The sequence below is a fragment of the Oncorhynchus masou genome, chromosome 30 (genome assembly GCF_036934945.1).
Source record: "Oncorhynchus masou masou isolate Uvic2021 chromosome 30, UVic_Omas_1.1, whole genome shotgun sequence".
NCBI lineage: Eukaryota > Metazoa > Chordata > Actinopteri > Salmoniformes > Salmonidae > Oncorhynchus > Oncorhynchus masou.
Window position 1 is genome coordinate 14125996 of NC_088241.1, and position 12788 is coordinate 14138783.

Genomic DNA, 12788 nt, shown 5'->3' on the forward strand with positions numbered 1-12788 from the left:
TACAAGAACCCGTCGCGCACCAACACATAACACACTAACAAACAATCTGACAAGGACATGAGGGGAAACAGAGGGTTAAATTCACAACATGTAATTGATGGGATTGGAACCAGGTGTGAGGGAAGACAAGACAAAACCAATGGAAATTGAAAAATGGATCAGTGATGGCTAGAAGGTCGGTGATGTGGACCCCCAAACACGGTAGAAGTCGTGACAGGATTACTATCAATATCGATAAACCTCTCTGTCTCTACTCTCTTCCTAATACCCCCTAAAGTACAGTAACAGTCAACCTCTCTATGTCTCTACTCTCTTCCTAATACCCCCTAAAGTACAGTTACAGTCAACCTCTCTATGTCTCTACTCTCTTCCTAATACCCCCTAAAGTACAGTAACAGTCAACCTCTCTGTGTCTCTACTCTCTTCCTAATACCCCCTAAAGTACAGTAACAGTCAACCTCTCTGTGTCTCTATTAACAGTCAACCTCTCTGTGTCTCTACTCTCTTCCAATAAAGTACAGTAACAGTCGATAAACTCTCTTCCTAATACCCCCTCTGTCTAAAGTACAGTCTATGTCTCTACTCTCTTCCTAATACCCCCTTCCAGTCAACCTCTCTATGTCTCTACTCTCTTCCTAATACCCCCTAAAGTACAGTAACAGTCAACCTCTTCTGCATTGACACACATACAGTAGATGAAATACTACATAACATTGAGGGGGGCTCAGATAACACAAACACTCTCCATAGCCTGCAAAGTCAATCCCAGCATCCTCTCTCTCCATTGGGTAAAGCAGACAATTGATATCAGACAGACAAGCAGGCAGGCAGGCAGGCAGGGCTGTTTCTGGGGGTACGTTAAACTCAGAGAGGAGTGGTGTAATTATCCTGCGTCTACAATGTGCTACACTTCACATGTAGCCAGGATGGTAACATAAAATGTGTTTACTAGCGAGCACAACTTCTCTGCTGCATGTGGACTGAAGGAATGGCTGCTTGAATAATTCATAGTTAGAGCCATGGGTATATGCACGGTTTCACATGGCTGTGAATGACTACACAGGTGGCACACTGCTGAATGTGGCACAACATCCTCCAAAACAACCCTGCCTTTTCACATCCATTGCTCCATTATATCTACATATCTTATACAGTGTAATTGAATCAGTCATATAGTCATTGAAAATCTACAACAATGATAAAGTCCTACTGAGTTTTATCTAAACTGCTACAGTAATTACATTAAAAGCTGATAATAATAGACCTTATTGTTTTACAGTTCCAGGCCCTCCTGCATCGTTACTGTCATGCCTTCATCTGAGAAGGTATTACTAGTGTATAACTCTGAGACACTTGAATGAAATACATGGTTTAGGAATTGAATGGGTTGTGTGGATCAAGCTCTAACTATGTATTTTCTTATTGAGAAGACTCCTGCTCGAAAAGCATAGCCCATAGCTGAATATAACAAAACAACTCAAATTGGAATTCCATTCTTCTGATTTGGTCCAGCAAACATGTTATTGTTGTCATATTCAAGCGCTGACAACTTGTCTCATTTGGGAGGATAACTGGGATATTATTGACTCAGGCACTGTGACATGCATTTTTACATTTCAAAATGTCACTCTTCTATATTAAAGACACTTCATTTCTAATAATGGGGTGTTTATTGACAGGGAAAGCCCTTGAGATTAGACATCTACTTTAATTAGTAATGCATTCTGTCTGCAGTCATATAATATAAAACATTCCGTTTGAGAAGAAAGAAAGTGATACATGAACGACTGTACTGTACACTGCTAAAAATAAGGCTGTAGTTCTACTTAGAACCACTTTGAGGTCCACATACAGTATGAAGCGAGACTTGGAACCCTTTTTCCTTCTGTGTAGGTAGCACCGTTTCTTCTAGCTGTATAACTGTAACACCCTGAAGGAGATGATAGATGATGGAGTGGAGAAAAGGAGAGGAAGGCTTTCTTAATTCTTGACATGAAATATTACCTAGGCCATTCCACAGAGCAAAGTGTTTGGGATGGCGGGAGAGATAGCATCCATCCTCTTAGTATACCAGACAAACAAAACCTGGGTGACCTTTGACCCGACACAGGAAGTACAACTGATAAGTCACTACCAATTTCTTCTTCTTTTTCTCTGTTTTTTTAAATAGTGTTTTTCTCTCTTTGGCCCAGGTTTCACCTTGCTGCGCCTGTGCCCTTCTATTACAGGTAGTAATAGCAGCCAACTTCCTTCCCTTAGGCTTCTTTTATATATAGTTTTTTATATATATATTTTATATATATATATTTGTCACTCAGGAAAGAGAGAAGAGAGAGATGAAAAATTGTATTTTGCCAGCTAAGGGCTTCTATCTCTCCAACAGAATGAAATCCGGTCCAAAACACTGCTGTGCGCATTAGGCAGCTGTGGATTTAAGCCTTGTCCGCCATGATCAAACCAGGATTTATGAAGCATCATAACTCCCGACAACACCCAGCAGCTTATTAATTTTATATATTTCTGTCCATTCCGTGATATTCCCAGCCTTGACAGTCACTCAAGATAAGCCAAAAGCCTTTTGACAGGATAGTGTGTATATATATTTTTCACTGTTCTCCTGCTCCTCTCCTTGAGAGGGAGTGCTGCTCAGTGATTTGTCTCTCATTTTTGTCTTCACTTTGCAAACTTACCGTTTGTAAGGGGCCCTTAAATCAGTCATGCATTCCGCATGGACACGAGAGGAGAGGGGCCCGTGCAGAAAGAGAAAGAGAGAGAGTAAGTTGTGTGAGAGAGAGAGAGAGAGAGAGAGAGAGAGAGAGAGAGAGAGAGAGAGAGAGAGAGAGAGAGAGAGAGAGAAAGAGAGAGAGAGAGAGAGAAATGGAGACAGAGAGAGAGATGGCGACAGAGGGAGAGATGGAGACAGAGAGAGATGGAGAGAGATAGAGAGAGAGAGAGGAGAGAGAGAGAGAGAGAGAGAGAGAGAAATGGAGACAGAGGGAGATGGAGACAGAGGGAGAGATGAAGACAGAGAGAGATGGAGACAGACAGAAAGAGAGAGAGATGGAGACAGAGGGAGAGATGGAGACAAAGAGAGAATGTGTTTGACAGGGTGTGATCGGCCTCCACCACAGTATCACACACACATGGTAGAATTTAATCAAAACACTCACTAATCACCATTTACAGGCCTTGCTATATAAAGGGCTGTTCTCAGATATGAGAGGGCAACATGCTGATAGTGTTTCATTTAACTAGAGTGTAGGTCGGAGGCTTGATTTAATGTGGCCCACAGGAAAACCAACGAGGGAAAGAGAAATGGTTGTTCTTTATGTAATGATCACATAAGTTCACATCAATAACGCCCAAACTCATTACCAGAAACACTACATGAAAGAGGTAGAGCTGTACTCTCTCTGCAGGGTGAGCTCTGGTGTATCAGGACAGACTGGCTAGACTGTATAGACTGTGGGTAGACTGTATAGACTGTGGGTAGACTGTATAGACTGTGGGTAGACTGTATAGACTGTGGGTAGACTGTATAGACTGTGGGTAGACTGTTTAGACTGTGGCTAGACTGTTTAGACTGTGGCTAGACTGTTTAGACTGTGGCTAGACTGTATAGACTATGTGTAGACTGTATAGACTGTGGGTAGACTGTATAGACTGTGGGTAGACTGTATAGACTGTGGGTAGACTGTGGGTAGACTGTGTAGACTGTGGGTAGACTGTATAGACTGTGGCTAGACTGTATAGACTGTGGCAAGACTGTATAGACTGCGGCCAGACTGTGGGTAGACTGTGGGTAGACTGTATAGGCTGCAGGTAAACAGTATAGACTGTGGGTAGACTGTATAGACTGTGGCTAGACTGTGGTAGACTGTATAGGCTGTGGGTAGACTGTATAGACTGTGGCTAGACTGTATAGACTGTGGCTAGACTGTATAGACTGTGGCTAGACTGTATAGACTGCAGGTCAACGGTATAGACTGTGGGTAGACTGTATGGACTGCGGCTAGACTGTGGGTAGACTGTATAGGCGGAGTGACTATATTGCAATGACCAGTGTGGCAATGTGGCATAACATACTACTCTGGAGTGGGTTAATTAGAGACTTAACCGCAGACTGCCTGTAGGCACTAGCTGTCATATGGTAGCTAGTGGAAAACTTGTACTGCGCTAGGCTAGCTACTGTAGCTAGCACATACTACAGTACAGGAGGTGGAAGGATGTAATCTTCAGGAGCTGTTGATACAGGGAAACACTGAGGGTTTGGGTCAAAGGGATTAAAATGGTGGAGGTGGATGTGAGGAGGAAGGGGGTTGTGGGATAGAGAGGGGAGCAGCAGGCGCCGTACCCGACAACAGAGAGGAGGCTGGGAGATTACAGGGTAGACTATGAGGCTGGGGTTGAGGATTCCTTCTCCCTGAGAGCTGGGGGACAGAGAGAGTGACTCCAAATGGCATTGGAACACAGCATTACCAGCCCACTATTCAACAATATGCAGTACCCATGGAGAAGGCTTAGCTTAGCAGGGAAGGCCAGGGCATCGACCAGAACCAGGAGGGAGAGCAGGGTGTGAGGAATGATAGGAATGGGAGGTCCACTGTAACTGCCATGGGCCGGGTGATGTTGTTGAAAAACCTCTGTGGCTGCCCCTACTACAGTAAACCATTGTGGTCTGCAACCTTTTTCCTTATGGCTTCCAGTTTGTCTATAGTAAATCCTACAGACGACATGTACAATACTAAATGCGTTCTACATTGTGGACACTGCTGCACCAACGGCAGCAAAACATGTCAGTCATTGCCCTAAAAATGTTGATATTCATAACTCTCTGTGTAAAGTCAACTAAGAGAGTTCAGAATCACACTCACCACATTGGACAACATCTACAGCTCACATTACAGTGTTGGTTGAATAGAAGTGTTCCAAACCCCAGTGGTCCTGTAGTAGCTGAAGTGGTACAGGGACAGATGACAGATGTGTTCCACTGACTGCACTGCATGGAGGAACACAACCTAGTGTCTGGTAGAGTAAGAGAAGCAGTGTATCAACGCTCTCTCTCTCTCTCTCTCTCTCTCTCTCTCTCTCTCTCTCTCTCTCTCTCTCTCTCTCTCTCTCTCTCTCTCTCTCTCTCTCTCTCTCTCTCTCTCTCTCTCTCTTTCTCCCCCCTCTCTCTCTCTCTCTCTCTCTCTCACTCTCTTTTGCTCTCCCATGTTCTCTCTCTCTCTCCCTCTTTCTCTCTCTCTTCTTTCTTTCTTTCTCCCGCTTGCTCTCTCCCTCACTCCCTCTCTCACTTTGTCTCTCTCCCTCTCTCTCTCTCTCCCTCCCTCCCTCTCCCAGGGGCTCAGAGAATGGATGGCCCTGTCTGACCCGGTCGACACACACGTCTTCTCCACTACACTACTGTACCTACAGCACGCCTGTCTGCTCTCTGCTCGCTACACACACACACATGCACGCACGCACGCAAACACACACACACACACACACACACACACACACACACACACACACACACACACACACACACACACACACACACACACACACACACACACACACACACACACACACACACACACACACACACAGAGGTGCCAAGGGACCCATCTCTGTCACCCAGTGGTACAGAGCGCTACGGAGCACTGCGACCTCCCTTTAGGCAGGCAGAGGTCAACTCAGCTCTGACACTCCAGGAGTGTGGTAGATGGGGAACGGTGGGGGATGTAGGGGAGGGTGGAGGAGATGGGGGAGGGGTACAAGCATGAGCCTCAGCATCACCATACATACCGTACTTCTGCCACAAAACTACCAGCCGCTTCTCTTCATGGAGCTGAGTGACCCACCTCCTATACCCGTATGTCCCCCTGTCCTTACCCATATGGCATTGGGGTTTAAGAGGGGTGGAATGGCTGAGAGCCCATGACCAGAGCATCATAAACCCCATAGATAAGCCAGCAATGGAGGAGCAATGTCTGTGTGCTCCTGCGCGGTGTGCAATGAGAAAAAGTGATACCCTACTGATACCACACTCTAAAGACTGCAGGGATATGTTTTTTCGCACAGCCGGATGTGCAATCAATAAAATGGATTAGCTGCAGAGGAATGTAAAGGTTATCAGGAAGTTCCCCCCTCCAACACAGAAGCGACCCCACAAAACTATTTTGTAATGTGTCCGCTTATTTCTTCAGAAAAAAATCTGATATATTTTCTTCCAAACTATATTTATGAAGAGATATACAATGTGGAAGGAGACAAATGAAATCCCTGCAATGAACCTTATAATGTAATTATATTGTGACCAGGGTGATAGAGGTGATACTGTATCTTCATTCTAGTGCCCATCAGTGATGTTCTTCCCATCTTCTGCCATGTGCAGGGTTTCCATGCAGTTCGCTATTCTTCCTCGCTCTAACTGTGTGTGTGTGTGTGTGTGTGTGTGTGTGTGTGTGTGTGTGTGTGTCTAAACACTCATTCACCCCACTGATCTCTCTCTCTGACCCCCTACTGCAGATGAAAAGCACCCCGGAGAAGGCCTCTCTCTCTCCCTCTCCTCCACTCGCTCTCTGCTGCAGCTGAAGGTGGGTGGGGGTTCATCGTGACCAATGGCATCCCACCACAGAGCTTTATCCTAAAGCACATTGACAATGCTTTTCACACCTACTTACGGCAGCTGTGCCATGATGGGGGCGGCGAGGCCGAGCGGCCAGGAAGGAGAGGTGACTCATAGACAGTTCTAAAAGCAGGCCAGGGCTGAGGCTCTGAAAGACGCATAGAACGGACTCCTTAACTAAGCAACAGTGATCCTCTTAATCAAAACCTCGCAGGCAATTATTTTCATGTCCAAGGAATAGTTTTATGTCTGAAAGTCACACCCTGTTTCCTCCTGTACATCTCCTATCCTCAGGACCTCTTTCAGGGAAGAGCTTTAAAATCCCTGCTGGGCTCACAGACAGACAGCTCCATCTGCTTCCCCCAGATCGATACACAGGCATTTCTCATCATCGATTATACAATTATGCTAAAGCTAAATCAACAGCCCACTTTCCAGAACAAGCCCATTAACCGACCCTGGACAGGAGAGGAGAGTAGGCTGGAAGAACTGCCTCTTTTTACCCAAGTGCTCTAAAGAGAAGCCTAGTGCTCAGACAGTCCAGGTACTTCACTAGACATGATTATAATGCCACAAGGGTGCAATACATCACTCTTATTAGCCACACCGGAGCACAATGGTATCATAATTAATGGGCACAGCAGGATTGAACGCTGCCCTGACATGGAAAAGTGGGTCTACTTAAGCTTTACAAGGCATTTAAATATGCAGAGTGAATGGCACAGTGAGTCAAACCCTCCTGCTATGGAGGGAGGGAGAGCGGCCAGCTAGGCTACACGCTCATTAGCGTGACACGACACCCTCAGTGGCATTGATACAAGGACGCGCGGCCGTCTGTCTGTGTTGTCCTCTACTGCAACGACAACATAGTGCCTGACTGGGGAGAGTGATGGATGAAACACATACAGCGTGCCTCTCCTCTCTTCTGTTTGTCATCAGTGCTGCCCATCACTTTCACTTGTTGTTTTCTTCTGTCTTTTCTGTGTGTCACAATTAGGTTTATGAGAGTTTGTGGAAACATCCTAATTTGGGTGATGTCTTGTCTCGTCTGTGTATTGTGGTTTGTTTGTGGTGGATGTTCAGAGAGTGGGGGCTGTGACAGACAGAGCCTGGTGTCTGGTGTCTGTGTGTGTGGTGTTGCTGGGGGAGGCCAGCCGCCCGCCAGTCTGCCTCCACCAACAGTGAGGGAACAATGCACATAAAAGGCATTCGGAGGAAGAGTCTGGGCTGTCTTTCACTGTCTCTGCTGAATGAAGCAAGAACAAACGTGTGTGTGTGTGTGTGTGTGTGTGTGTGTGTGTGTGTGTGTGTGTGTGCGTGCGTGCGTGTGTGTGTGTGTGTGTGTGTGTGTGTGTGTGAGTGCGTGCGTGCGTGCGTGCGTGCGTGTGTGTGTGTGTGCGTGCGTGTGTGTGCATTTCGGTCTGTGTGCTTACACATGATGTGTAGGATGCTAAGTCTTCTCACATTCTATATAATGAAGTCTGCTGTCCTTAGCACTCCCCTCCCTACCATCACCAGCCTCCAGTCCAGTCTTACAGTCTTACTCTACCCCTGCCTGCCACAGTGACACAGTCAGTTAATATTACACTACAGCCACGGTACAGTCTGAGCCCTCCGCTCCCTACCATCACCAGCCTCCAGTCCAGTCTTACAGTCTTACTCTACCCCTGCCTGCCACAGTGACACAGTCAGTTAATATTACACTACAGCCACGGTACAGTCTGAGCCCTCCGCTCCCTCCAGCCTGACCGTGCAGTTATCGCCTGGCTCAGTGCAATCAATTATTGTTGCCGCGGAATCATTAATAATTTCCTAATGAAAACGATTCTGTTGATCTCTGTTGTATTTTAATTAAACATAATTACTCTGCTGCTCTGAGCTGTGGTGGGGCCTCCTTTAGGGTACAATTTTGTTTTAATACACTGATAATGAAATGTTGACATTGTGTCAGTTGTTTAGTTATTATTCAGTCACTATTTCCCTATGTTCCCAGATAACAGATAATAACCTCAGCACCTCCTATTTGCCTCAGTCGTTTTAAAGGGGAGGGTTGAAATGAACAATTCAATCTGAACTGTTACAGTACTCTCTCTCCTCTCCCGCAGTCCCAAACAGATTTGACAATATATTTCCCCCTTTCTAAACCAAGCATGTTCTTATTCTGAATTCTCCCTATTTTGTTTTGGACAGAATATTAAAAAATCAGATCCAATTTCAAAAGTACTGTGGAAAGGCAGTTAAGGTTTCAGTTGATGAGAAGTGAATCTAAAAAGATCTAGCCATGTCCCGCAAGTTCACCAGGTCTCTGGCTAAGAGCGTGTGAACAACGGACGAGTGAGAAAAGCGATCTGATGGCGAGGACTTAGTGAACACGAAGTAACAGAAAGACACAGCAGTGAGTTACAGTCTAATTCTACAACGTATAGGCTTATGCAAAACGCTCCAGTACATTGGTCAATTTCCACTCCAACAATGGCCGACTTTCTCCAGAGACATATTGGACATGCTGTATCTGAATGTGGTCCGCTTAAGAGGCTTACGTTAGAAAAACTCAGGTGACCTTAGAATAATAGGACATAATATCAAGGCAGAGCCCAGGTGAGTTTCTAAGGGCTCAGATATCAGGTGATAATGGTGGAGCACAATAGGAGAGCTCTGAGTTGAATACAGCCATACTGACTTTACTGTCATACTGGTAATGATGATATACATTTCATGTAACGTGTGGACAGTAGGTACCAAGAAATCTGACGAACTGTAACACATGCAGAATGATTGGTGGATTCAAAGTCCGGTATGGGAGGCATTCTGCATTATGTTTAGTTATTCTCTCTGTAAAAGGCAAAAAATAAGAATAAATCAATAAATCAATTCAAAGCAGTGTTATATGATGGCGGTAGTGTATTTCATGACATTGTGGATAGGAGTGACCCTGAAATTATATTTCTATATATTGTCCCATTTCTTCTTTCTGTTTCTTTTTGTTTTAATTACTGAACGCCACTCTTTTGATTCAATAGTGGAATAATGAAAACACCCCAGAAATGATGCAATTAAATAATACGCATTCCTTTCTAAATTAATAAAACACTTCCATATTGTTAATCAAATGTACCAATTCTCCACTGATATCCTCCCTCTCTGACTTGCTCTCCCTCTTTCCCTGTCCCTGTCGCTCCGTCACTATCTCTCGACCAATTCTCCCCCAGTTCCCTCCCTCCCTCTGCGTTACTGTAACGTGTAATTACTCCACTGACTCGCTGCCTGTTTCTAGAAAACGTCAGTGGTTCAGAGAAACTGTCCATGTGTGGCGCGGAGCATTGTGGAGGTTCCAGGTGGATTTCTCGATAATGAGTTGGTGCAGCAGTCAGGTTGAGAGTTTTAGTAATGGCTGACTGCTGTGCTCTGTGCTGAGGCCCTACAGTATACTGGATGCCTGCATGGGAGGCTAATGTAAAACAAACAGCACTGTATGCTTACTGTTTCTGGTGCTACTGATAGAAAGACAGCCTGGTAAAAACAGATATGTTTATTCCACTTTTTATATGATCACGTCTTCAAGGGGGAATTGGTAGACATTCTTTATTTTAAAGTAATATATATTGAACACAAACTATGGCCATATGAAACATAGACATAATAACCTACAGTATATAGCCGTAGTTGATAGGGTAAACTCTCAGTGGAAATGTAGGTTTAGAAATGTCTCATTATGCAGTGTGTTGTTTGTCAATATCAACAACACAAAATGATTGAGACAGTGAGTGGCAAACCATTTTTTTTTAAATGGACATTCAGTAGAACCAGGTAGATAGTAGATATGTGGTAACCGTGGTAGTGTGTTTTCTGCTGGACGCCCGGGGCAGCCCAATGGGGATTCCACCAAACCCACATAGTTCTTGTTCACGGTGAACTAGCATGTATTATACATTACACACTGTTGGACTGCATCAGTCCATTGGGAATCATTTCTCTCTTTTTCTCTGTCCCATAGAATGTCAATGGTTGAAGATCGTGAACATTCAGTGGTAGCCATAGCACACTGACAATAGATTTTACTTTCAGATCATCAACAATAAACTACGATATGGAAGGGTGAAACACAGTGCCAACTCTAGTTGAGGCACTCCTCAAGAAAGCCAAGATGATTGGAACACGAGCCAAGTAGCCATATTCAGTGAGAACCAATGAACATGCAGTATATTGAGATGTCCACTGATTACCATAAGTCAACTGCCTTTCTTAGCTCAAAACAGACAAACAGACAAACAGCAACACTTGGGGAGAGATGTAAACACTGAGGCCCTATGGCTCTGTGTGTCTGTGTGTCTGCTTCATGCAGAGAGGGAGTCATCACTGAGTCATTCTGTACTGTCTGGTGTCTGCATGGGGCCATAGAAATACAATAACTAGAATGATTCTCTCTGGGGCCATAGAAATAGAACAAGTAAATAGATGTTGTACAATGACAACAGATATTATCTCTGGGGCCATAGCAATACAATAACTAAATAGATTCTATACAAAAACTAGACGGATTCTGTCTGGGGCCATTTACATAGAATAACTAGACAGATTCTGTCTGGGGCCATAGAAATAGAATAACTAGACAGATTCTGTCTGGGGCCACATACATAGAATAACTAGACAGATTTTGTCTGGGGCCACATACATACAATAACTAGACAGATTCTGTCTGGGGCCACATACATACAATAACTAGACAGATTCAGTCTGGGGCCACATACACATAATAACTAGACAGATTCTGTCTGGGGCCTTATACATACAATAACTAGACAGATTCTGTCTGGGGCCACACACATACAATAACTAGACAGATTCTGTCTGGGGCCACATACATACAATAACTAGACAGATTCTGTCCGGGGCCACATACATAGAAACTAGACAGATTCTGTCTGGGGCCACATACATACAATAACTAGACAGATTCTGTCTGGGGCCACATACATACAATAACTAGACAGATTCTGTCTGGGGTCACATACATACAATAACTAGACAGATTCTGTCTGGGGCCACATACATACAATAACTAGACAGAGTTTGTCTGGGGTCACATACATACAATAACTAGACAGATTCTGTCTGGGGCCACATACATAGAAACTAGACAGATTCTGTCTGGGGCCACATACATAGAAACTAGACAGATTCTGTCTGGGGCCACATACATACAATAACTAGACAGATTCTGTCTGGGGCCACATACATTGAATAACTAGACAGATTCTGTCTGGGGTCACATACACATAATAACTAGACAGATTCTGTCTGGGGTCACATACATAGAATAACTAGACAGATTCTGTCTGGGGCCACATACATACAATAACTAGACAGATTCTGTCTGGGGCCACATACATACAATAACTAGACAGATTCTGTCTGGGGCCACATACATACAATAACTAGACAGAGTTTGTCTGGGGCCACATACATACAATAACTAGACAGAGTTTGTCTGGGGCCATAGAAATAGAAAAACTGTATGGATGCTGATTCTGTCTCGGCCTACAGATTTAGAGCTGCAATTATTGTCTCAAAATGACTACACACAGTAAGGTGACAAATATTATACAATTATTTCCAAATTGAAATTAATTCTATTTTTCTGCATTTTATCCCTCTGTATCGTCTATTATGGCTTGGCAGGCGTGTGATTGTGGAGAAAGGTTTAGCAGCTCTGTACTAATACAACACACACGGCTCTCACTGGGGGAATCCTCTTTTTGGTCCGACTTTCACATCACTTCCTTTTCTAATTGAATAAGGGTCAACTAGATGCTATGAACAAGGGGATATGAAGGACAATGCTACAGAGGTGATCACAGATCCATAACGTCCGTCTGTGTGAGATGATGGCAGTACTGCAACTACATCTGGGATGGCTTCTATAATCACTATGAAGACGGCGAGGGGAAATGACAGACTTAACAAAACGAGACCAAATCCTGTTATTACTCCCTTTTTTGTTTCATATATTCAGTCTCCTGGCAAAAAGATTAGGAGATTTTTAAAGAAGTGCATAATCTCCTTTAACAGCTTATCATAAACTTGAATGATTTGGTGATAAAGAGCACAAAGTTAAGTAGCCGGTTAAGAGGATAACTCCCCAGTGCAGTCTAGTGATTAGTAGATGAGAATT

The 12788-nt window shown here is 44.2% G+C and overlaps 1 protein-coding gene across 2 annotated transcripts in view; it reads right to left on the reverse strand.

The window, feature by feature from the left end:
• Nucleotides 1-12788, reverse strand: part of zfpm2a (zinc finger protein, FOG family member 2a) — a 153480-nt gene that overhangs the window by 40607 nt on the left and 100085 nt on the right. The window lies entirely within an intron of this gene.